Here is a 24064-nt window from a genome sequence, read left to right on the forward strand (position 1 = left end):
TTTATTGAGGATGCTCACAAAACTCCTCAAGTGCCTCTTTTCTAATGTGAGACCCAAGTCAATAAATCTATTGAACTTTTTGTTGTAAATCTTTGTATAAGTTTTATGCAATAATGCAGCTTTATTATAGTCCCAGGAAAATTATAAATGGGTTTACATCTGAGTGATAGATTCAGCTCTTTTTGCTTCGTTACTAAGCAGCCAAATCCTTTCTGTTGGCATCATATTCTAGTCTTCTACTGTATTTTCAACACAATATATCCTCTAATATCCAATATCTAACATTACTGGTAAAGTCAATTAACTTAGTGTACTGGTTTCAAACACATTAAAATAGTCTTTTGTTGATTATTTTCTCTTAGTCTAATTTTGATTTCCTGAAGGTATGTTCTTGAAAAAGAGTCTCCTGGCCTATTCGCTGATTTTTGGAAAAGGAATTGTTTTCTATGAGGCATTTGAAGCAGGAATTTTATGTTGTGGAAGAAGTGCAGGCTACATGCCACTTAACAGAAATTTGCAGCACACATGGTGTATTTGAAAAATCATGTGGCAGAGAAACCTGTCTCAATGTGCCTCATCCAATGTTTCCCAAATGTATTTGACCACAGAATTTTCCTTTTTTTCTACAACATCTATTGGAATACATTGTGGAAAATACTAGCCATGTTATAATGTTCCGTCCTCCTTACGGGTCATAAAACAGCTAGGAGGAATATTGCCATTAGGACAGGAAAAGCACACATTATTTATGAGACTGAATAAGCAACTAAAATCCTGAGGATCCCTAACCTAGGACAGCAGAGTCGGGTAAATAAACTGTCCTCTGGTGTCTATTCATTAAAGTTGCTTCCACAAGCCATTATTGCAGCTAACCAATAGGACAGTTTCCACTTTCTTGTAAAGCAAAGCAGCTACATATCAATTCCAAGCCCATAAAAATGGAATGTGATATGTCTCCCTTGGCCTGCTTGAGACATGCCTGATAGTGATAAATGCAAGCGAGCTACCTGCATGAGGAGAAACGAAATCTCTTTCTTGTAAAAGGGAAAGAAATAAGCAAGGCGCTAGCTTCGTTTGGACTTTCGGTTGTTCGTTTCAATCTGTCTTGGTGTATCTGGTACTGCCCTCAACTGCTGGCAGCCAGTACCTGACCTGCAAGGGGCACCTGATGCTGCCCACAGCTCTACTAGAGCCTCCCTGAACCTACCACAGAGTAGTGAATTTGAGAGCCCTGGGCACCCAGTGCCTGGACGCTCTCCCAACCACGCCCAGACCCTTTGCCCCTGCAGATCCCAATCATGAAAGTGGGCTCGTGAACCTACGAATGTCCCCAGGAAAAGAATACCGGCCTGTGAGCCCCAGCTGCCATACCACACATTTCCCAGTGAAAGCGCAAGCCAGAATTCTCCTGATTGCTGATTTAGTGGTTCCCAATCCTGCTTCTCATGTAGAGCCTAACCAGTGGACACCTGAGGCTGTGTGCTCCCTGCAGGTCTGATCTAATGGTCCCGTGGTGAGTCCCGGGCAGCTGGAGCTGTTGAGAGCTCCCTGCTTATTCCAACGTGCAGCCGGGGTTGTGAATTCCTTCCTCCTTGGGATCTCACACAGCAGAGATTCCAGATTGGAAGGGAGCTCCTTGACCCTTTGCTCCAGGAAGCACATGTTCTATATCATAAAGAATACTTGCATGTGCTGCACTGTATCTTCATCATCTGAAAGAATGGAGGCCCCTAAATCAAACAGTAACCAGTGAAGCGGAAGTCAGGGCGTAACACCAGGGAAGAACTGCTTGCTTGCTGGATCAGCTGGGGTCAGCTAGAAGTGACTCTCCCAGCAGAACCTGTGTCTTCTTAAATAGACTCCACTCAGGCCTGGGGACTCATTCCTTTGGTAGTGACCACAGCCAGAGTTTCAAGCATCCCACATTCCCCTGAGCTCTCTCCAGGCAGGAAATCCAGTCCGCTTACCTGCCATCAGAAAACTTACAGCTCTCTGAGGTGCATTGCTTGACCATTTTATTTCAAACTTTCTATTTCTTTGGAACTTTTATTTTTATCTACTTCTTACCCTATTTTATTTTATAATTTTGTTCTTTTCTGCAATGCTTTTGAAAAGTTTTTCTAATCTCATTTTAATGACACTTTTGATTCAAGGCCAACATTTTTCTCAAGAGAATGAATAGTTTAGTCCCCAAAACATTTGGATTCTGCTGCAGTAGGGAATCAAAACTCAAGGACACAGACAGCAATACTCTTGCTGAAAACAGACTGGACCTCCTACCAATCCACATGGACCAAGGCAAGCGGAGGGGAAGAAGGTTATGCTAAGAGAGGGGCCCTCAGTGTGGCCCAGCCTCGGGTTTACTCCTGAGAGCAGTCAGGTGACTGAGTTGGTTATTGCTGGTGTGATCACACGGAGTTCCCTAAACGCCATGAGCAAGCACACTGTCCTGTCATGTCTCCCCCTTCTGCTTACCTACCCCCTAGACCTTGTGCTGTGCATCTCTCAGAACTCAGCTGTTTTGTCTGTCTCCCTGGCCTTCCACGGCTGACTCTGCTTTTTCTAGGTGATGTGACTTACCTAGCCTGCTGCCACGTCCTGGTCACTGGTGCTCCTGTCTGGACTCTCAGCACCTTCAGGGGGTCTGAGCCAAAGACATTGAACCTGACACGGCTCTGACCTTGGCCAAGCTCCCTCTCAACAGGTAAGGGAAATTCAGACCATTTAAGCCCTTTGAAAAGGACTCTTAGGAGGAGAAACAACTACAAATTCCTGGGGTGAGGGGGAAGAAAACCCTCTGACACTATCTTTCTCTTGCATCAGTCTGATTATGTTGTCTCACCTCCATGGAAGATGGAGACTCAAATGGCACATCCTGCTTTTGGAGGGCAGTCAGGAGTGTTGGTTGTTTGTCTCAAGTCCATTTTGGAAAAAGTCCCTTGTCCTCTCTGAGGAACAGAGTCCTTGCCTGTAAATCAGAAAATGAGACAGGGAGACCTCCGAGGTCTCTCCCCTCCCTAGCCCGCTTACACTTCTAGTGTTTCTATGATTCTCCCTGTGTGCATTCCGACCCAACTTTTCTCATAACCGATGTCTGGGATGAGCTAACTCAAGTGTGGATCATGCCCAACAAAAGTTTAAGAAAGTACTTTTTAAAATCATTTAGGCCAGATGATATTTCCTTGGGGTTTCTTTTAAGTTTCAAACAACAGGCAATTCCAATACTACACATATTGTTCCAGAAAGCAGAAGGCAGTGGAAAACTACCAAGTTCAGTTTATACAACTACACATTCTCTAACAATGTTTGATAAGGCATGAAATGACATAGCTATACAAAGAGCAACATCTGGGGAAAGCTGGACTTTTATTGAAAGTATCAGAGAAAGAATTAGAACAGGCACATTTAGAGAGACACAAAAATAAATTTGTGGCGGTTAGCACTGTGGTGTAATAAGATAAGCCTCTGCCTGCAGCACCACCACCCCATTTGGGGTGTCAGTTCATGTCCCCGTCTCTCCACTTCCCATCTAGCTCCTTGCTAATGGTCTCAGTAGGTAGTGGAGAATGGCTCAGTCTTTGGGCCCCTACACCCACAGGGGAGATATAGAAGAAGCTCCTGGCTCTTAGCTTTGGATTGGCTCAACTCTGGCTATTGCAGCCATTCGGGGAATGAACCAGCAGGTGGAGGATCTTTCTCTCTTTCCTTCTCTCTATAACTCTTTCTTTGACATAAATAAAATACATTTTAAAAAATAGATTTGTGGTTCCTGTGGGGTAGGCAGCAGGATGGAGTTAGTATTAAGTGGGTACAGAGGTTCTGGAAATGGCTACTGGTGATAGTGACAACATGAAATGTGCACCTAATATCACTCAATTGCACAAATAAAAATGATTTTAAAAGGTCAACTTTGTGTTATGTGTGTTTTGCCATTAAAATTTGCTTAAAATACTAGCAAACTAAAGAAAAATATGAAAGAGCAGAGCGCACAAGGAATGCATATACTCATTTGTGTCAATGTCAAGTTGCTGATTTTATTGCTCTGCTCTAGTCACATAAGGTGTGACCACTGGGAGAAACTAAGTGAAGGGAACTTGGGACCACTTTGTGTTGCGTCTTCAACTTCCTCTGTACTTAACATTATTTCAAAATGAAAAAATAAAACCCAAAAACTGTACTGAAAGAATACACCACCACAACCAAGATGAACTCTCCTGGAAACACAAGGAAAAATGGCATTTGGAAAACTATTAATATTTCACTCTTAGAAGTGAAATAAGATAGAGCATATGATTTTTTTTCCAGATGTTTAAATGCTCTCATTAATACTAATTTACTCTCTTGAAGTAGGCTTTTTATTTCTTACCAAAAAGACCCATCTTGATAACAAAAAGCCTTAACACTCAAACATTAAAGGGTTTTTTTTTTAAGATTTACTTATTTGTTTGAAGGGCAGAATTCCAGAGGCATGGAGGGAAAGAGAGAGAGAGAGAAAGAGAGCACAAGTTCCAATCCATTGGTTCAATCCCCAAATTGTTTCTAATGGCCATGCCTGGGCTGGGCCAAGGTCAACAGCCAGGAGCTTCATCCAGGTCTCCCACATGGGTGGCAGGAGCTCATACACTTAGGCCATCTTTCATTGCTTCCTGGTGTCTTGGCAGAGAATTGGATCAAAAGTGGAACAGCTGGGACACATATCATTGCCCACATGAAACCTTGGTGTCACAGGCAGCAGGTTCACCTGATATAATGCTAGTCCCATCTTATAGTTGTTTTTAGTCAAGTCAATACTAATGCAGGATGCTCAGTATCACTGTTTTTAAAATTCTTCTTGTAGTTACTATAAAAATATGGAAACTGATCACTTCTCGGTCTTTTGGCTAAGATCAAGTGTAAAAATATGGAAACTGAGTAAAAGGCTACTTTTCACTGGACCATCACACTTGGACCTATCTATTAACTTCTTGACTAAAAGTTTTCTGTTTTCTAAGATTAAAGAATTGTTTGAACTAAACCATTATTTTTTTATATCATTTTCCTATTTCTTCACATTGAAGCTTCTTCTTAGGACCTTTTTTTTTTTCCTGTGGAAGACCAAAGTATAACACAAGTAAAGCCACAGCAGGTTCCAAATCCTCATCCATCCTGCTGCTTCCCGTTATGCCCTGCTTTCCTCATCAGCTCTGTATGACACAAGTCCCTGCAGACACTTAGGAACTCCTGGACACTGAAGTCTCTGGCAGTGGAAAAATGCCATGTTTTTAGAAGCCTATTCACAGAGCTCATTTGCCATATTTTATAGAATGAAATGTTAGAAAAAATAAAAAGCACCAAGTCTAGTCACTGGGATATTGTTTCATTTGAGCCTTGTATAGCTCTTGCCTTTTGTGTCTACATTAATCAAGTATCTGAGCAAAAGTCCTCACTTCCCTCAGCCTTGGCTCTTTATCTGTAGTGGGAGTTTTATTTCTCAAGATCACATTATTGTGATCTTGTGACGGAGTCACTTCTATCAGCAGATGCTGATGCCTGAAAGGTGCCCCAGACTCCGTCATTCTGATCTTGTATACAGGTTCTGTGGCAACAGGTAAAGCCAACTAACATGGAGGGTCTCATTCTTACTCGTATGCAGAAACCCTGAAAGGAAATCCGGGGTAGAGATGTGCTCAGATCCCACTCACTCCAAAGACACTGAAAGTCTACCCATGGCACCTGAAGAACCAATGCTTATTGAACATTCCCCCAGGTAATTGCAGTGAGCAGCCAAGATGGAAAACCAACATCCTACCAGAGATATGGTATATGTGTTAGATACTCTTGCTCAAAATCAGGTGGTGTACAAGGTTCCTTATTGATCTTCTTACTATCTTGGTAACTAACTGGTAATACTTGCTCTTAATTGTTTTGGATCAAACTTGGCTCTTGTTTCGTAATATGAATATGTAGCCACATCTCTATGCAGACTCCAAACTCTTTCTTTAAAAGCATTTATATTCCATCAGCAGAGTGCTGTATTTCTTCCACAGAGTCCATACCATGGGCTATGAGTCCTAACTTTATTCTTTATTAACTTTTTTTTAACCTCAAAGGACATTATTTATGCTGTATTTGAATGTAGCAAGTACATGCATGACTTTGCCTACTAATTCTGAAGCACTGTCATGCTAATGTTGATTTTTGTCTTTCCTGTCAGGATTTATTGGATCACAAGTTAGCAGAACCTCTTTCTGTAGTGAGATTGCTGGTTCTAACCTGTTCATAGTCTATGGGTGTTTAAAGAGGAAGATGGTTTGAGCAATGTGCTAGAAAATCATTTGGACTTTTTAAGGTCATTCACAGTGTTTGGAGTAACTACACATCCAGTTTAGCCTTCACATCTCTGTTATCCTATTGGTCACATTCCGTGATTTGCAAAGCAGTATCAGAGAGCACCGTGAGTGATATTGCTCCTTAAAAGAAGAGTTGAGCCTGGGAGATTTGTAGGGCAACAAAAATACTTTTTACAACATGTATAATGAGAATACACACCATTATACATTCTTCTCAACGCACAGAATGTACAGCACCAAGAATGAGCCCTCGTATAAACTGTGGACTTTGAGTGTCCACGTAGGTTCATAAGTTGTAGCAAATGTTCTCTTCTGGTGTGGATGTTAGGCCTTGGGTAGACTGTGTATGTGCAATCAAAGGAGCTCTCCGTACTTTCCAATCCATTTTGTTGTGAATCTAAAATTGTTCTTTTAAAAAACTGAAGTCTGTTTAAAAAATTAAAAATAGGAGCATTTGGAACTTTAATTTTCTCTAATCTCAGGAACTGGGGAAATAGCAAAGCCAAAGAAAACCTCGGGGAGTAATCTCTACAAAATGCTCTTGTGACTCAGTGTACTCTGTCCTCCAGCCATTGCTCTCCTTGCACATGCTCCTTCCTGCCTCTTCCCTACTGATGACTTGCATCTATCCTTATCTAACCCACAGTTATCTGGTAAGGGACAGTCTCTTCTCTGCAAAGGCTCCAAGAAGTCCACACTTGAATGTCCCTTAGGAACTTCAACATCAACTTGCCCAAATAGAAATCATTAACTTCCCATCCCAAACCTACATTTTGTTTACTAACCTTTATGTAAAAGAGACATGGCTTTCTATATAGATGAGAATCATAGTCATTCTTCGAAAGTCTCATGTCAAGATTACTATCATTTCTGCTTCTCATCAAGTATAACATGTTAGATTGTTGTTGTGGGCAACTGTGTTCCTTCTTAAAGCCCACCCCCCCCAAAAAAAAATCACATTACAATAAAAGGATTAGGAAAGAAGCATACAACCGTAGGTCCAAGGACTGCAAGGAGAGGTCAGCTATGCAATTTTAGAAGGTAGGAACTACAGGGATAAAGAGAAGCTACTTTGGAAAACTAGGGAAAATCAGAGCTCATGTTGGCAATGGAAAAACCTAGAGCAAACTGATTAGCATTGATGCAGCCCAGAAGAGTTTGGGAAGACAAGGCACCAGGCGCCTCTTAAAGAAGCAAATAAATAAAAGCTCAGCCATGTGAAGTCTCATAAACACAACCCTCTGGCTCATGTTTACTTTGTCGGAACGCATCTGGAGGACACGTTCCAACAAACCCAAAGAAGAGGCCAAAAACGGAGATGACATGGGATGCAATGCTAAAGGAAGGGAGGGACAAGGCAGCCTAGGTTGTTAATGAAGGAATAACCCAGTGGCACGGCTTGTTATGTTTATTGTCATTATTATTAATATTTTCATTCTTGAACATGTAGAAAAGCTAAATAATGTTTTCATGTCACCCACCAGTCTAACGAGTTTTAAAGTTAGAAATCCAACCCGTGGACGTCTGATGCAAGGATCATTAATAGAACATGTCTGTTTTATGGAATTCTGAGCCAAAGAATGTCTAATGTGGATAATAACAGTTTCAAGTCAGTCATAAGCTTACGATGAGAACTATGAGATAATCACCCAACTCATTTACTCAGTATCAGACACATGGGAACCTAAATATTACTGTTTTACTCCTGATAAAAAGATAATCTATTATTACCATTAATGTCTCTATCAAATGTTCCAAGAAGGATTAGCAATTTAGCTGGACCTGGGAAAAACATGGATGATTGATGTCCTAGTCAGCTTGGGTGGCTACAACGGAAATCACAGATATGAAGCAACAGACACTTATTTCTCACAGTGCTGAAGACTGGAAGTGCAAGAACATGGTGCCAGAGGATATGGCTCCTGCTCAGGGTTCTCTTCCGGGCTTGCTGCTGGCTGCTTCTCACTGTGTCCTCACGAGGCAGAAAGAGTGAACTCAGGCGCGACGTAGTAGCCCTGTGGTTAAAGTCCTCACTTTACATGCACCAGGATCCCATATGGATTCCGGCTCGTGTTCCACCTGTCCCACTTCCCATCCAGCTCCCTGCTTGTGACCTGATCTGGGAGGCACATCCATGTCATCCTTCCTCTGCACACATTTCACAATTCATTACTCCCATCAGATGCCAGATTCAGAGATTGACCCAGTCTTGCATATTCATTTTCCAAACTGTCCTCAGAAATAAACCTTCCTCATGAGTATCTCTATCATATATATATGAAATATATACATATATATATTTCATACTTTGTATTTGAAAGACAGAGTGACAGAGAGAGGCTAGAGAGTAAGAGGTCTTTTCATTCATTGGTTCATTCTCCAAATGGCTTCAACAGCCAGGGTTGGCAGGCTGAAATCAGGAGCTGAAAACTCCATTCAGATCTCCCACTAGGCTGGCAGGGGCCCAGCTAGTTGCACCATCTTCTGCTGCCTTCTTAGGTGCATTAGCAAAGAACCAAATTGGAAGTGGAACAGCCAGGGTTTGAACTAGCATTCATTTGGGATTCTGGCATAGCAGGTGGTACTTGCACCCACTGTGCCACAATACTGATCCCTGAGGTGTTTAAAAGTAGTTAGAATCTGGGGCCTGTCTTGATGGCTAGATCCTCACATTGTATGCCTCAAGATCCCATGTGGGTGCCAGTTCATGTCCAGTTCATGCTCCAGTTTCCATTCAGCTCCCTGCTTGTGGCCTGGGAGGGCGGTACAGGACGGCCAGAGGGCTTGGGACCCTGCACCCATGTGGGAGAACCTTAGGAGGCTCCTGGATCCTGGCTTCAGATCAGCTCAGCTCTGGCCATTACAACCACTTGGGTATTGGGCCAGCAGATGGAGGATCTCTCTCTTTTTATTTCCTTCTCTCTGTGGCTCTGCCTTTCTAATGAGAATAAAATACATGTTTAAAAAGAAGCAGTTAAAATCTGATTAACACAATATTTAAACCCAATTATTTCCAAAAGACTCATCTCTAACATAATTATCCCCCCTAATCTGTAGGGGTTAGGTTCTGAGACTCCCAGTGGATGCCAGAAACCATGGGTAGTACTGTATCCTAAATAGATATAACTTTTCCTATACCAACATACTGTCATAAAGTTCAATTTATAAATTATGTAAAATAAGAGTTGAAAAACAGTAACTAACAACAAATGGAATAGGTCATAGGACAAAAACTGTATATCTTATTGTGCTGTACTCACCCGTCTCCTGATAATGTGAGATGATCCAACAGACTCTTGGGGAGGTGAGATGAGGTGAATGATGTAGGCAGTGTAATGGGCATTAAGCTGCTATTTCCAACCACTTGTCAGAAGCAGGATGCGCCATGATGGTGCTGGTCAACAGGGGCAGCCGAAGCCATGGAAGAGAAACTGCAGCTAAAAGCAGGGTTGAAATCCCATCCTCTGGAGGCTTAGGGCTTGGACCTATGGCCTGGGTGTGGATGCGGTGACACGAAGGGGCATGCTTTAACCAAGGAACAGAAGACAATGAAGTGCACACTTCAGACACTTCCAGAAGCACTCATTCACAAACCAACTGTGGCTCAGCACTTCCCAATAGTTTTCCTGAAACATCTGGAATGTAGAACTAATCTGTTATTTCTGTGTTTCTCTAGGTTCTGTTCACTTGTCTCTGAAGTAAATTAGACCATCAGACAGCCACAACCTGAACTCTATTATCTGAACTCCCCACAGAGTAGTTCTCATAGAGTTAAGATTAATGTTGTGTCCTTAGATTTGTAGGAGAGAACAAAACATCAACTTACAAAACATTTTCCTATCTTTTGCAAAATCATGAGTGCAGACAAGGCTACCCATTACCCATCCATACACAGTCTGAAAAAGACTTTCCTTAGATGAATCTTTGCACTTGCTTTGTGCATTCAGGGACAGTATCAGAACCCAATGCCTGGAGACAATTTAGTGCTCAATAGCAGAAATCTAATTCATACCAAACGCTGAAGGAAAGAAATCCTTCTTCTACTCTTAAATAAATAAAAATAAGTGTTCTTGGCTTTTTGTTGTTGTTGTTGCAGAGAAGAGAAGTTTGACGTCATGGCTGACGCGCTGCTGAAAAGCTTACATCCCATGTTGGAATGCCTGGGTTGGAGTTCCGGATCCACTGATGTGCATGATAGAAGGATGCAGGCGACACTTGGGTCACTACCTTCCACATGGGAGACTGAGTTACTCCCTAGATGCTGTTGTGTACATCTGAGGAGTAAACAGCAGATGGAAGATCATTTTCTCCCTCTATCCTCTCTTCCTTTCAGATAAAGTAAAAATAAATTAAAAAATTTAAAAACTGACTTGCTCAAAAAACTTATGCCCTTTCTTGGAGTAGATGAGTGTGAAGCAAAAACAACAGAGCATAACATTGAATCTTGGTTTAATACAAGAGTCAGGAGGTGGGGGAAAAAATGTTACTTGATAGTGAGAATCAACATATATCTGAATCTATGATGTTCTAGAATGGAACAATTCAAGATAGTAGGTTCTGTACTCACAAAGTTTTCAACAGAAATGTGTGAGAAATCAGAGACTCTAATTTCCAGAACACTGATGGTTGGCCTGGCTGTGAAAGTGTAAATGGCAAGTCAGTTATTACATTTCTAAATCTTCTGAAAGGCACATGTTGCATTGTGTTTCATTGGCCATAGAAAACACGCACCCACTGAACATAGAGGTGAACGGGGATTGTTGCCTTCTGAGATTTGGAAGAAGGACAGTCTGGCGTGTTGATGAGCAGTCCCAATGATTACTAGAACTTTCCCTTTGGGTTATTAAAATTCAGTTTAATTTCCTTTCTGATTGCAAAATATCCTCAACCACTCCTCCAAGTGTACACTCAGCCTGCTTTATTCTAAACCTAAAATTGGGGAATTACATGGGCATCAGGTCTTGATACGGCACCTGTTGATTCTGAGACCTCATGATTCTATCAATCTGCCTTGAATACTGGGACAGGAATAGCTAACCCTAAAGACAACCATTTGGAAGCAGGGAGGATGAAACACCACAGAAACTGATTCAGAGTTCCAAATATCAGTGAGCAAATAATTTTAGGGTTCCCACTGGAGTCAGAAAATTCTTTTATCAGATTTAGCACACTTCTGCTCCTTGGGAAGAGCCCTGTTATCCATTCTGAAGGGCTGTTTTTTCATTAGTCTCTGTCGCCACATATGAGGGGAAGGGACTGCTTGGGGTTTATCAGGTCATGAGGGTGAAGCCCTATTGATTGGCATCAATGGCCTTATAAAGAGAACCCACAGAATGGCCTTTGCCCTTCCACTGGGTGAGGACACAGCAAGATGATGCGATGAGGAAGTGGGCTCTCACAGAATCTGCAGGTGCCTTGATTTGGGAGTTCTCAGATTCCAGAACTGGGATAAATGGACATCTGCTGTCCATCAGTGTCCAGTTATGGCAGCCTGAACAGACCGAAACAGAAGACAAAGAGCCAGTGTCCTGCTTGGGATGGGTGGCCCTGCCAGGCCACCTCCTGTTGTCAGATGATTGGAGCTCCTGTGTGATTTCATGTGTTCAGCAATTGGCACGTCTTATTTAAAATGATTGATACCTTTTGTCGTCATTACAACTGTCAAAAACAGAGTTGCTTATTCTAATCAGCTCCATATGCCAAGGTTTTGAGATAGAACTCTCATATTTACTATGTATACTTTTTGCTTTCTTGTTCCCATGCTTGTCTTTATCAGTTTAATGTTGATTCCTTGTAGCTATCAGGCTTCCATGACAGTTCCACCTGCTAAGCCATCATGTGTATTTGAAAGGATGCATTTGGACATTGGCTGGACTGCTGTAGAGACACTTCTTAACTTACTCACAGGCTTTAACAATGGCTGTGATGAAAACACTCTTCATGTTTTCCATGATGCAAGGTTGAATTTTCATTGGTTTTTGACATTGATTTTTTTCCTTAGTTTTATCTTTTTCTATTTAGAATTGAGACTTCTTTTAGGTTTTAAATGCCTGAATTCTATTCCCTTCATTTCTGCTCAAAAATGAACCAGTTCTGTTTTGAATGGATGTCTTAAAAAAAAGGGGGGGGACATCTTGCCAATGCAGCCATCCAGCCATCCACAAACAGTACATGCTTGTAATAGGAATCTTCCCCTGGAGACAGTTCATCTGGAACATAGGCCACACCCCAGATTCCTACAGGCACAGTTTCTTGCCACCCACTGTCCAACCAGAAAGCCAGTATCACTTATCTTCAGTCGTCTGTTGCAGCAGCAGCCCATGTCCAGGCACCAATGTCCGTATCATCTAGTATCTGCAAGATCCTGCAGCAGGAAAAGAACAACACTAACACCTCACTAGTTGAGAGTCATTTATCATTTGCCTCTCTGTCGTGTGTCCAGCTCTGGTCAGAGGAGAGCATGCCTGTGTGTTATTCTCCCTCAGGAACCCAAGGTGGGACGATTCTCCCCACCTGAGCATCTCTAGTACCCAGGAAGGGTGGAAAGGGACATGGAAGCTGAGAATCTGTTCATCATTTCTATTCACATTTAATTGGTTAAGGCAAGCCAGATGGCTCACCCCAAACAAACGGGCAAAAAGGGAAATTTTCCCAGTCTCCAGAAGAAGTAATGTACCGGTCAATAGCACTAATGACTCCCATAACACTCATTTAACAAAAACATATGTGTGTACATTCTCCTTTCAACACACACATTGTTTATGTTGGACTTATAGTCTCTAGGAGTTATAGAGTCTACTGTCTCTGGCACACTCTCTATTCCTACAGTTAATTATACACTGAAGTCTGATTTCTAAGTTTGATTTCTGAAGCTTGATTTTCTAAGAAATCTAAGCTCAATTTCAAATGGATGTCATTGGCACTATTGACATATGAGAGAGAAAAACAGTCCATATGGGTAAATACAATAAAAATAGACACTGAGATGACAATTGAACGTGGATTTTTATTTGCCAAATGTTCTCAGTATGTATTTGCTTGTGTGTATGTATCTCCTTTTCTAGCCCACTGGCTTCTCTACACTCCAAAGCAAAGATGAGCATTTGTGATTTCAGATGCTTTTACACGTTAATGCACATGTATCCTGCACAACAGTATGGAATACAACATGATCCACATCTAATTTCTCCATTGGTTATCAGGTTACCCAATAAACGCTTCATTGATTGAGTAATCCCAAGTCCCAGATAAATAATTCAGCCACAGAACAATTTACCAATAAAGCCATTTAAAAAAGGTTTCCATTCCCAACCCAGTTGGCCACATCACACAACTCAGTTATAAATTTGTACATTCAAGGTTAGTGCTGGAACTAATGGCTAGACACTTTCATAAATGCTGGGAAGATTTTCTAGATAAAATGCTTAAATATGTTTGGGAAAATGTTTAAAGTATGCTTTTGCCTACTTTGTTTTCTGGACATTCTTTAATCTACTAATTTCACTTTTCCCTTTTTTTTTCCAATCAAAAGAGAAAGCTTTTTTTTTTTTCAGATAACAGGCAGGAAATAATTGGCACACAATTGAAGACCTTGCAAACATGTAAATGTGCTGTTATCTTTAGCCCTCAGCCTAGCTTTCTGTAGAGAAAGCATCACTAAAAATGTTTCCACTGTGATGCAGCAGGTAAGCCGCAGCCTCCATCACGGGCAGTTGGTATGTTTCTGATCCAGCTTCCTGATAATATGGATGGAAAGGCAATGCAAGCTGACCCAAGGGAGCTCCTGGCTCCTGACAGCCTAGTGCAGTTCCAGCCTTTGCGACCACTTGCAGAATAAACTATCAATTGTCTCTGTATCTCTTCCTCTTTCTGTTACTCTGCTTTTCAAATAAATAAAATGTATTTGAAAAAGTCTCCTCCATTGTTGCATAGGACAGACTTTTCCCGGTCATAGCACAGCTGCCTGACAAAACATGGTAAAGGAGGAAGGATGTTCCTAGGCACCTAAGCACCAACTCTCAGCCTTGACCATCTTTAACTCACCTTTGTAATCAATATTAAAATAAGACACATAATAGAAGCACTGCAAAATGAAAATAATGTAACTTTTATTTATCAAACAGATACTAAAGCAAAGACTTTTATAATAATATAATTTACTGGTATGTGAGGGGAAGATGTACTTTTGTAAATTATGCATGGACCAGAAAATTGCTGGAACTCGTGATGACTAAAATGTTCCTCTATCTTGTATCTTTTAAACCTTATTAGAGAGACAACGAGGAAGAGGGCTCTCTCCCATCCAGTGGCACATTCCGTGAAGGTCCTCCCCAGACTGGGCTGGACTGAGGAAGGAGCCACGAGATAGGAACTACATGATGTGTTAAGAAGCCAATTACTTGAGCTTTCTCCATTGCCTGCAAAGGTCTGCACTGTAAGGAAACCAGAATCAGATTCCAGAGCTGGCAGGTGAATCAGGTAGCACCTATGGGGGAACAGGTATCTTCTAGCTAGGCTAACTGCCACCATATTTTGCATTTTAAAGTTGAATTTTCAGATAAATTTCAATATTCAAGCATTTAATGTGCTTATCTTTCAATGTATTATGAGTAGGAAAATTCACTGATTTTTCCCGCTCAACAAAAGACAATAAGAAAAGCCTTTAGTTTTGAATCATTCCTGCTAGTTAGTGACAGCATACGCTCATTTCATGCTTTCTGAGTGATAAAGCAGCCTCTTGGAAGATGGATATCCAGCGGCTCAAGCTGTTCCACATTCCAGCGTGTCTCTAATCTTTCTCTTGCCTCCCAACACACATTGTAGAAACATGAGCTTGAAGATGTCTTCAGCTTTCACGGGCCATGTCTAGCATCAACAGGCATCTCACATCAGGATCTGGCTGGAATCAGGGTGGGCTCGTTGGTAATTGTTTTCAGATTTGCTCTCCTTGGACCGCCTTTGGACCAGAGACTGTCCTCACTATCCACTAGATGTCACCCTCACCTAAATATAGAATGTCACCAGGCACTGAAGTGACACCTGGTTAGTTTCAAAGAGCGGAGTCTGAGTCCTCGCTAACACTTGCAGTCTAGGGGTCAGGACCAGAAAGTGACACGCTGTCACCAGTTTGATGAGAAGCAAGGCTTGCCATCACTGAAAGCATGTGTGAAGGGGGTTCTGAGATCATTTTGTTTGTGAAATCTATGTGGATAAGCAAGGGAGCAAGCCAAAGCGCTGGTCCTGGGAGAAGGACGAAGCAGGAAATGGAAAGAACAGGGACAGAGGTGAGGCAGGAGGATCCGGCAAGGACAGGTGAGGAAGAGCTCAGAGAAGACCTTGTGGGGGCATGTGGGACTTTGCAAAGGGTGCACATTTCATTCCAAGTGAAAAGGGAAAACATTAAAACAGTGCATGATTTTCCCATGGAAAAACTTCTCAGGATCTACTTGGCCAGCATCATAAAGCAACACCAGTCAAAGTTACCTGCAGGAAGTTGCTGTAAAGTCAGTGACTTGTGTTTTTCAAAATGTCAGTGTCATAAAAAGAGCAAAGAAGCCTGGGATGGAGCAATGGAGACTCGCTGACAACCATCTGCAGTCCTGGTCCTGGGCTGGACCCAGGCCGAAGCAAGAGCAGAGCTCTGACGGACACGCTGAAGGCAGCAAACGCTGGCGTTCAGCTGGTGCCTTCCACGGAATTAGCGCTATTAGCATTCACTTGTTTGAAGTTGATATTGTGCTGTGGTTATGTAAGAGAGTATTTTATTTTTTCAAGAATATCCACAGTGGAGTTTTAGAGAGTAAGGTGATATGACTTGGGGTTTCTAAACACTGTTGCACAGTGGGAAACCTGTAGGCTTCTCCCAGGGAGGTGGAGCCTGTGTGATGGGTGCATTGGACCAGAAACCATTGCCCCCTGAAAGACAGTCAGCACCTCGAGGAAGGAAACCACAAATCAAAAATTGTGACCCTTCTCATTCTACTATGGTTCATAGTTGTATGTTTGTTCACGTTCTCACCTCTTCCTCAAAGCAGTTGCTGTGGTTTCTGTACCTCCCAGAACCTGGAAGAATGCATGAATGTGCTGAGAAGTTCACTCTACTCTGAGAACTCACCCTTGGAGGAAGTGATAACCTTGCTCCAATATGGTGAGGAGTCTCTAGTGTCTCCCAAACTCACACTCCCAAGAGCAGTGGCTCTCATGCAAGACAATCACCCCTGACCTATAATTCGGGTGCTTAAAAAATTGACTCAAAGTGAGCATGAGGTGCTGGTGCCTGGGCGGAGGAAGCCAAGCTTCTGCCTGCGGCACCAGCATCTCCTGTGGGAACTGGTTCAAGTGCCCATTTTTTGATTCAGCTTTTTGTTAATGTCCTGGGAAAGCAACAAAGAATGACCCAAGAGCTTGGGCTCCTGTACTCATGTAGGAGAGATGGGAGAAGTTCAAGGCTCCTGGCTTTGGATTGGTCCAGCTCTGGCCCTTATGGTTCTTTGGGGAATGAATCAGAAGATGGAAGATTTTTCCCTGTCTCTCTTTCTCTTTATTTTTCTGTTATAACTCTATCTCCCAAATAGGAAAAAAAAATAAGCCTTTCAAAAAACTGACTCGGAAATACGAGATTAAGCCCTGAGTAATCAGTATGAAGGAGTTGGAGTCCAGATTTTCTCCATCTGTTCCATGTGGTCTAATGAGGGCCTCCGAGAGGTGGATCTGGTGAGAGGTCTTTGGATGATTAGATGTATGTCTGTGGAGATGGTTCATTATTTCAATTCAAAGTCAGTTTCCTCCACGCTTCTTCACTTGTTAATGTTTCACCTCCATGGCCAGCTTTGTCAGAGGCTGGGACCACCCATTCCCGACCCATCGCTTCCCAACTGTGAGCAGGAAAAAAACCTTTCCTTTCCCAAGAAGCATCTCTCAGGCATTTTAGTTAAAGTAACAAACCGACTACAACAGAGTGCAGAGCGACAGTTCTGTTAGCCACATGTGCACTGCCCAGGCTTTTAGCTTCCCAGTGGAGCAATAACAGAGCAACTAAGCACAGCTAACACTTTAGGAATCCCATGGAAGAATGAAACAAACCCAGACAAAGGTTAGGAAAGCGTGCAAGTGGTGCAAAAGGGATGCTGACTAAGACAAGATGAAAAATCAAGGATAGATTGCCTGGAGAGGATAATATTTAGCTATTCTCTTCAAATGAACAAAGCGAGCCTAATGGGAAAGTTCGTGTCTGGTTTCTAACCAGCTTCCCTGAGATATAAACAGAAGAAATGGAGCTCACATTTCAAAGGATGTTTTAATTAAATATTTGGGTTTATTAATCTTGGAAAATTAAGCCTGTGGTTCCGTGGCTTTCCCATCCCCAGAGGAGCTTCAGAAGAACACCCAGTGCCTGCTCTGGGAGAGGCAGGTGTCTGCTTCCCACCTGAGCGGCAGCAGCCACCAGCGATGATTGGCATCACAGTGTTGTTCTCACTGGGTCTCCCGGGTCACCAGATCCCTGCAGAGCCATCCCTTTGTGAACAAGGCATTTCGGGCCTCAGAGTGTAACTGTGACTGGATGGGATGGGCCGATCTTACCAGTCAGTTACGCCGCCTCTCATTCGGTTACCAAATTAGTAAGTCACACTGCAGAGACCCGTTGTGAATAAGGGCCAGCTTTGGTGACAGAGAAGAAATCAGGGGAAACTGAGCCGTGAGGGAATCCATAGCAAGTTCTGATGGCAGAGAAGGAACTGGGGAAGCTTGAGAACTTGGCAGAGTGGCTGCCACAGTTAGCAGCCTCAGAGATCCAGTCTGGGAGGGCAATGAGCTTCAGTTTGGCCATCAACTTGACTTTCTTCCCTTTGCTCCTCTCCTTTTCTCTCCCTTCATTGCCCACCTCTCCCCGCTTCTTCTTTCCTCCCTTCTGTAATTGTTTATCACTAGGCACTGTAATAGAGACTAAACACACCATGCTAGATTCTGAACACGCCTTACACATTTGAGTCTCTCACATACATTAGCAGTCAAGAGGTCTTTGCTGCTTGGCTTCCAGCTAAGCTCCCCCTGCTGGACCTGGGAAGGCAGTGGGTGATGGCCTCCGTGCTAGGGTTGCTGCCACTCTCATGAAAGACGCACCTGGAGTTGCAGCTAATTGGAGAGTGAACCAGTGGTTGAAAGATGATTTCTCTTTCTGTCTCTCCATCTCTCTCCATCATTCTGCCTTTCAAACACATAAATCTATTTTGAAACACCTTCTAAAAAGTTAGCAATATAAACAGAATCGGTTATCTCCTAAGTAGATAGTATGCAATGAATTTGTGAGGACACATACCGAATAGTACGGCCCTTTCTGTGGATTCATTGCCAATAATAAATTAATTAATTAATTAATTAAATAAAATAAACCCAAACCTGTTGGATATATATTGACAACAGAATGCTGGACTGTCTGCCATTGTCTGTACCTGCAAAGTCAGGATACATTTAAATAGCAGAGTGATGGACTTATAACTGTTTATGAAGGACTATACTATTGTGATACTATGGGAAAAACCAGTGCGGGCATGGGGTAGGGATGGGATTCGGGGAGAGGGCAAGGGAAATCCCAGAGCCTATGGAATTGTATCATAAAATTAAAAATAAAATAGAAGAAAAACATGGGGAAAAAGCATTTTCTTACCAGATGAATTAAAAACAACAACAAAAGAAGGGGCCGGCACAATGGCTCAACTGGTTAATCCTCCATCTGGAAGTGCCAGTATCCCAAATGGGCACAGATTCATTTCCCAGCTGCTCCAGTTCTAATCCAGTTTCTTTCTTACAGCCTTGGACAACAGTGGAAGATGGCCCAAGGTCTGGGACACTGTACCTGTATGGGAGACCCAGGAGAGGCCCCTGGCCCCTGGCTATGAATTGGCTCAGCTCCAGCCGTTACACCCATTTGGTGGGTGAATAAGTGGATAGAAGATCTCTCTCTCTGTTTCTCTTTCTCTCTACAAAATCTGCCTTTCCAATCAAAATAATATTTTTAAAAAACAAACCTCAAAACAAGTTCCCTGTATGTTCAATTCAGAAGGCTTAACTTTTTGGATTTGCTTTCTCCAAGATAAATAGTAATGCAATAGCATTCTGTTTAAAATATTAAAGTCATCTTAGTATTTGAAATAATCATTTGAATGATATAAAGCAAAATAGAATTTAAAACCAAGTATTTACAATTTGAAAATTTCCTACTTCTTGTAATGTGTTCATTCCAGAAACTTCTATTAAGTGCCTACTTTGTGCATTCTTCATACTGGTTATTGAAGTTCAAATAAAACCAGACCCTGGAGAGAAGTGGGTTTTAGATTAGAGATGTGGTTTTAGAGTTGACTTTTGGAAGCTGGCAGCCTTATTCCCCTGGGGAGAGGGCTGTGTGGGAGTCGCGTTCCAGGACTGCCTGCACACATGATGGGTAAAGCTGCCTGCTGTAGGGTCCTGCGGGATCCGCTTCAACTCCCTTCAACCACGATCCAAACACCAACCTTTGGAAAAACTACACAACTCAGGACCAGAGGATGCAGTGACTCCACGATGGGCCCTGCCTCAAGGGCAGAGAAGCCAGAGCACAACAGCCTGTACTGCTCCCAGTAGCCTCAGAGAAGGCACCACTCAAAGCCGGATGGACTCCAACGTCCCCATCATGGGTCCCAGAACTGCAGAGTCCATAGGAGAGGAGAAGTGGGAGGTGATTCATGAAGTCATCCTTACTGCTCTCAGGCTGGAAGCCAACAGGCCCTGTGTAAGTCCACTGGTCAGTTTCAAGCAAGTCAGCAGCCACTGGCTTTGGGTTCTGGGCCCCAGGCCTAGGGCTGCATGACTCAGGCCCCCTCACGGCCTGGGCGGCCCGTGTCATTCCCAATGGGTTCTCGCTTTTCCCACCTGCACTTGGTCTTTCCATTGTAATGGAAGGACTGAGAAACTACCTCTTTGTGTCCCCCATGGCATTGTCCCAGTTGCTGCACACAGCTTGACAGGAGACTTTCAGTGTCCATGTCCCTACTGGTTGTGGAGGGAACTGGGGTGTATACATATATGTCAAACAATGCCAAATATATATATATGTATATATATTAAAAATAATATATTCCAGGAGAAATCAGTTTGAACCTTTCCTAAAGACTTTCCAACTTTTGTTCAAATCTGTTTTTAGAAGTCACATGACATATATATATTAAATTATATATATTTGGAATGACAGCATGTGGAGCAGCAGATCAGACGCAGCTTTGGAGTGTGTGGATTTCAATGCTGGCTCCACTTCTGTTCCAGCTGCCCACAGATGCTCACGCTGACAGGCAGCTAGTGAGGGCTCAGTGACCCAAGTTCCTGCCACCCAGGTTGGCAGCCTCGCCCAGCTCCGATTACTTCAGGCATTTGGGGGAGGAACCACAGGATGCAAGATGTCTCCCTCTCTGTCTCTGTCTTTCAAATTAAATGAACACAAATAGATAAAAGTATTAAAGATGTATTTATTTTACTTGAATGCCAGAGTTACAGAGGGAGCGAGAGATTCTCCTTCTACTGGTTCATGCTCCAAACAATCACAATTGTCAGAGCTGTGCTCACTTGACGTCAGGATCCAGTAGCTTGCTCTGGGTCTCCAAGGTGGGCACAGGTCCCCCAAGCCTTGGGTTCCCTCTGCTGCCTCCTAGGCCATCAGCAGGGAACTGCATGGAAAGTGGAACAGCTGGGACTTGAACAGTCACTGTAGGTAGAGGATTAGCCTGAAATGCCACCACACCCTTCCCAGATAAAAATGTAAAATAAATAGCAGGGAAACTGTATAAGTTCATATTCTGGAAACGCGTAGGACTGTCTGACATAGTCAGTACCAGCAATGTCGGGGCACACTTAAATAAGAGACTGACGGAACTATGACTCCTTATGAAGGACAACCTGGGGAAAATCTGTCAGAGGGTGGGAGTTTGAGGGAAATCCCAGTCTATACGAAATTGTACCGTGAAATTCAAAAATGAAAAATAAAAATATAACATAAATAAATAAATTCATATTCTGAAGCTAATGTTAATAGATATTCTATTTTTTCATTTATTTTGCTTTTCCATCTTGGCATATTTTTAGTCATACTGAATCTGCATTTAACATGTCCTAACATTCAGTGCTGCAATATGCAGTGTCAGTTACGTGAACATTAATCATAAAAGGCTTTAGATTATTTCATGCATTTTATGCATTTATTTATAATGTTATTTTCCAAGGCTGGCACAGTAGTTCACTGTTGGGCCCCTGCATGTGGGAGACCCAGAAGAAGCTCCAGGTTCCTGGCTTTGGATCAGCTCAGCTCCACCCATTGCAGCCACTTGGGGAGTGAGCCACAGGAGGAAGATCTCTCTCTCTGTAAATCTGCCTTTCAAACAACAACAAAAAAAAAAACCAGAAAAATCTTAAAAATAAAAATCAGTATTTTCCACCAAAATGGCCTGTTCTCTCTGCATTGGACAGTATTGGATCCGGAAATGAAAAATGGACAAGAGGTAGACTGTATCAGAGTATCAGATACGTTTATTATGTAAAGCAGCACATACGTCAAGACCAGACTAAATTTTACAGTAAAAATGTTAATAAATGATCTTGTGTAGCTATTGCTGCAATAAATAGCTCTACATTTTCAGCCCTGTTTCATTTTGGCAATATTGGATTCAGAGAGATTCCTTCCTGCTCTGGTAATCACCAGGACATGTTGTTCAGACTTTGGCAAGGTGAGGAACAATTTATGGCTTAGAAGAATCGCCTCAGCTGCAATACCTGCTCATGAATGGGTCAGGCTGACAAAGCCCACAGGTGGAAATGATTAGGAAACTGAAACAGAGAAATTGAGCTGCGTAGTCTCTGCTGCCCTGAAATTATGAAGCAGTTGGTGCAGGGACAGTGAGAAAAGCAGATATTTTCATCTCCTTGAACCACACATGATAGTCCCAGTTTGTCCAGGATGAAAGTCTCTATCTTGCATTTTATGTTTCTCAGTTTTGCAAAATGAATGTCAGCAAAATATATCATTAAATAGCAAGCAGGTGTATTGAGATGGTTAGTGCCGGGGTGGTAGGCAGTTTCCCAGTCACATCAAGGGTCAAGGGAAATCTCTGTTCCATGCAGGCTTCTGCTGCTACTGCGGGAACACAACTGTTACAGAGGGAAATAATGAGCAAACAAACGAGGGCGGATGGAAATTCATGGTTGTGTTTTCTTCTGGTACTTGCCATTGTCAGGCCCTTGGGTAGCATGCAGTGAAGACATGGCACTACACAAAATGTTGGTCGCAGCTGGTGCCTGTCTATCTACAAAGTACAGAAGACCTTCAGAAAGTTCTTGGGAAGTGTTGTCATGAATGAACAATGCATGGGTTTCACATTTTTGTTTTTTCTTTTTAAGACTTACTTTTATTTTTAATATTTAAGGCAGATATGCAGAAATAAGGAGATACACGGAGAAAGACCTCCATCTGCTGACCTCCAAGTGGCCGCAACGTCTGAGACTGAGCCAATCCAAAGACAGAAGCCAGGAGCTTCTTCTGGGTCTCCCAAGTGGGTGCAGGTCCCAAGGCCTCCTGGCTCCTGGCATTGGATAGCTTAGCCCTGGTAGTTGCAGTCATTAGGGAAGTGAACCAGCAGATGGAAGATCTCTCTGTCTCTCCTCCTCTCTCTGTAAAATCTGCCTTTCAAATAAAATCAATCAATAAATAAATAAATCTTAAAAAAAAAATCCAAACTGTTGCCACAACCCAGGAAAAACGTTGAAAATGAGCACACAAACATTACTGGTATAATTACATATAACTCTCAGGAAGATACATGTGTGATAGATTCCATGTTACTAGAGTCTTGGGAACTTGGTACCAGAAGCTTATTTACATTCAAACCAAAAGGCACAGCTAGGGAACAGTTGCTCCAAGATGGCACCTGATGGCTCAAATATTCACTCCTTCCCTTCTGCTTCCTCTGTAGTCTGGTTAGGACCCTTCCTTCTATCCTCTCCTGGCAGTCATCTGGCCATGTTTGCACTCCACGTCACCACAGGTGCCATGCATCTGGACTCAATCTCTGCAATATAAACCTGGACAGTCTTTGTTTCCCTGATACCTTGTCTGGTCCATTATTCCCACTCTGAGCCAATGGTGAAAGGAATAGTTGTTAATTAGCAGGAAATTAAAAAACATAGTAGACACTGAGTTGCTTGTAGGTGGTGTGGGGAGGGCATGGCAGGCAAAAGCAGAGACCACCCACATGGGTCATTGGATACTCAGCAGCAAGTGGCGTGGATATGAGGATGGCCAGTGTGAGTGGAGGGATTGGGGAGATGGAGCGACGGGGTATGTGGATGGGGAGATTAAGGACTACAGGGCCACTAAAAATGAGACATGGGTTGGGTACTTCATTTCCTTGTCAAAGGCTAGCATTTTATACCAAAACAAAAGACTCAAATGAAAACTTGAAAAAGATGGATGGCACCTCACCCCTCAAATGCCTCCCAGTAGATTCTAGGAGCTGTCTCATTTGAAACAGATCAGCTAAGAGGAGAGATTGCCAGCAGAGACCTGGGGTCCACCAGAAAGCCCTCACCTACAGCTCACTGAACCTTTACTCTGGGAAGCACCTGCCCCTTTCTTGCAATCTACTGTCCTTTCTTGCAGTGTTTGGGGCTCAGAAGGGTAGCAAGTCCTATCCTTCAATCAACCGGCAGCACTTCGGCAG

Source organism: Ochotona curzoniae, unplaced genomic scaffold (genome assembly GCF_017591425.1).
Source record: "Ochotona curzoniae isolate NIBS_2020 unplaced genomic scaffold, NIBS_Ocur_1.0 contig_43, whole genome shotgun sequence".
In the NCBI taxonomy this organism is placed as follows: domain Eukaryota; kingdom Metazoa; phylum Chordata; class Mammalia; order Lagomorpha; family Ochotonidae; genus Ochotona; species Ochotona curzoniae.